This window comes from Bactrocera tryoni, chromosome 4 (genome assembly GCF_016617805.1).
Source record: "Bactrocera tryoni isolate S06 chromosome 4, CSIRO_BtryS06_freeze2, whole genome shotgun sequence".
NCBI lineage: Eukaryota > Metazoa > Arthropoda > Insecta > Diptera > Tephritidae > Bactrocera > Bactrocera tryoni.
In genome coordinates this window covers 44,335,689-44,338,815 of record NC_052502.1, presented here as the reverse complement: position 1 = coordinate 44,338,815, position 3,127 = coordinate 44,335,689, and the positions used below count along the sequence as shown (strand labels likewise).

The 3,127-nt window shown below is 35.7% G+C and overlaps 1 non-coding gene across 1 annotated transcript; it reads left to right on the top strand.

Annotated features, from left to right (window-relative positions):
• Positions 1-2,463: 2,463 nt before the first annotated feature.
• Positions 2,464-2,535, top strand: Trnap-cgg. The gene has a single exon. It is a non-coding gene; the product is annotated as a tRNA-Pro (tRNA).
• The last annotated feature ends 592 nt before the right edge of the window (positions 2,536-3,127 follow it).

The window sequence follows — 3,127 nt, the reverse complement described above, 5'->3', positions numbered from 1 at the left end:
TCGAGCCTACTGAGTGAAAGATTAAAGCCCACCGCCACCAAATTGATTGGACTATATCAGTAAGGCTTTGGGCCTAGAAAATCAAAAACTGACCTGATATTCCACATGCGCCAAATCTTGGAAAAGACCTGTGTAAAAAGGATCGACATACACTACCTCTACGTCGATTTCAAAGCTGCTTTTGAAAAGGGAAAGGAGCTGCCTTAATGCCACGATATCCCCGCAAAACTAAAACGGCTGTGTAAACTGACGTTGAGCAATACCAAAAGCTCTGTAGGATCGGGAATGACCTCTCCAAGCCGTTCGATACGAAACGAGTTTTCAGACAAGGCGAGTCTCTTTCGTGTGACTTCTTCAACCTACTTCTGGAGAAAATAGTTCGAGCTGCTGAACTAAACAGAGAAGATACCATCTTCTATAAGAGTGTAGAGCTGCTGGTGTATGCTGATGATATTGATATTATTTTCCTTAATAACCGCGCTGTTAGTTCTGCTTTCTCCAGAATGGATAAGGCAGTGAAGCAAATGGGTCTGGTGGTGATCGAGGGCAGAACGAAATATGTCCTGTCTTCAGACAAACAGTCGTCGCACTTGGGACTAGGCATCCACGTCACTGTTGATAGTCATAACTTCGAAGTCGTGGATAATTTCGCTTATCTTGGTACCTGCATTAATACCGATAGCTACGTCAGCCTCGAAATCCAGCACAGAATAACACTTGACTACATGTGCTTTTTCGGACTGAATAGGCAACGGCGAATACCGCAGTCGATGGAGCCATGAGCTGTGCGAGTTGTACGACGGCATTGATATAGCTCAGTCAATTAAGGGTCAGCGGCTACGCTGGCTGGGACATGTTGTCCGAATGGATGAAAACACCCTAGCTGTGTGAGTATTCGACGCAGTACGCGCCGAGGGAAGTAGAGGAAGATCTCCACACCATTGCAAGGACCAGGTGGAGTCTCCTATAGCTGTTGCTTCAAAACGACATTTTTTAATAAAAAAGGACTGACACCTAAAAGTTTAGTATTATGGTAACCACATGTCTTTAGTACGGTACCGCAGTGCTCGCATTTAAGAGAGCAAGGTATTTTTTGGAATAGAAAATGACTCGTTGCAAATAAAATAAACATTACTCTTAATTGATTGAATTCACCCCCATTACTTCAGTTAACATTGCATAGTATAATAAAACATAATGAAAAGTAACATGATACACCATAACATAACATAATATGTACATAGCTTAACAAATTTTAACTTGACTTAACGTAACATAACATAACTTAACTTAACATAACATAACATAACATAACATAACATAACATAACATAACACAACATAACATAACATAACATAACATAACATAACATAACATTGCATATCATAACATATCGCAACATAACAAAGAAAGCATAACAAAATAACTTTGCGTAGAAAAAAGCACTATTCTATGCAATACATACATACATATGTACATATATAGTAACCTCCTTTTTCGATGTTTGTAACAACAAACTTATTTAGAATGAGGAATATTCATCCAACATCAATTATTTATTTATTTTTTAGAATGGTTAGAGGCTATAAAAGAAAACTTCGAAGTGTTTAATAAATGATTCTTAAAGAAATTATTCATTTCACTAATTTGTTTTCTTCCACAACAATAATGGTGCCACCCTAATATATGTATGTATGTATGTATCTATGTATGTATACGAATAATTTTCGTATATTAAAATATGCCTTATTGATTGGCAGGTATTACAATTGATTGGTACCACAGTCGAAAATGTTATATAATATGTCATGTCAATGATAAGGCAGTTACATAAATATTTTATGCCAAAATGGTGGCAAATGTATCATCTTCAATAATTCGAGTAAATAAATGAAATAGGCGGATAACAGTTTGTGGCGAAAGAAACTGGAACATTTTTTTCGTCGGAGAAAATTAAAATACCTTACATTCACTTACTTACACACATGAAAATCAACATATATGTATATGTATGTAATTGTTTGCTAAATTATTATAAAAAACTCGTAAATTGTTGCACAAATTTAATTTTTTACATATGTGTGTGTGCTTGTATAATGCTTTGTTTGATCGATTCGACGTTTTGCGTATTTTCAAAGTTGTATTTGTACCCTTTGTTGGTTTTCTTATGGTTTTTTTGTGTTGGTTTTGCATGTGACGAACACTGATGACTGCTGTCTAAAAATAATCCAAACCCATTTGTTCACTTTGCATGCTTGTTTGTGCTTTGTGCTTGCTTTCGCGCAGTTGGTAACAAGCGATTAAACTGATAAGTGCACGGCACATGCTTTGTTGGTGCAATGAACTTAAAACGCTTACGCATTGCGCGTTGTTGCTTAGTTCTAGTTGCTTATTTATTTGTTATTCTTACGTCGAAGCTGTGCTTCGTAGAAACGCACTTATCTATTTATATACTTATATAAGGGCTTGTTGGTCTAGTGGTATGATTCTCGCTTCGGGTGCGAGAGGTCTCGGGTTCAATTCCCGAACAAGCCCTCTGGTAGACTTTTTGATGATATTCTTTGATTTGTTTTGCATTTGTGCAGTGAAAAACAAACAATAATAATTACAAGTATTCTAACAGCATTAAGAAGAAACATATCAGAAAGCTATATAAGAACAACATTATAACATTACTTTTTTAAAAAAATACAAAAAAGTACTATATTTAATATAAAAATCGATCAAAGTTCATTATTGAAAGAAATAATGCAGTTATTGCGCGTATTTTTGGTACAAAGTAAAAGTGAAATTAAGTTATTTTGCCAAGTATTCGTTAATATATCTCATTATGTACCTGAAAGTCGGAAAAATTTACGGAATTCACCAAAAGATGTGGAGATGAAATCGTTGGTGATCGTATTTGCACAAGGTGCGTTCCAAAGTAAACAGGACTTAAAAAAAACGTAACAAATGATTTATCGGCAAAATCAATTTATTTTATTTAAAAAAGTCTTCTTCTGCTTCAATACAGCTTTTTGCACGGTCGAAAAGCATGCCGAACGAGTGTTTTAGCTCCAGTATGTTGGTGCAAGCCTTTTGAATGGTCTCTACGTCTGCATAACGCTTTCCTTTCATGGGCAAACGC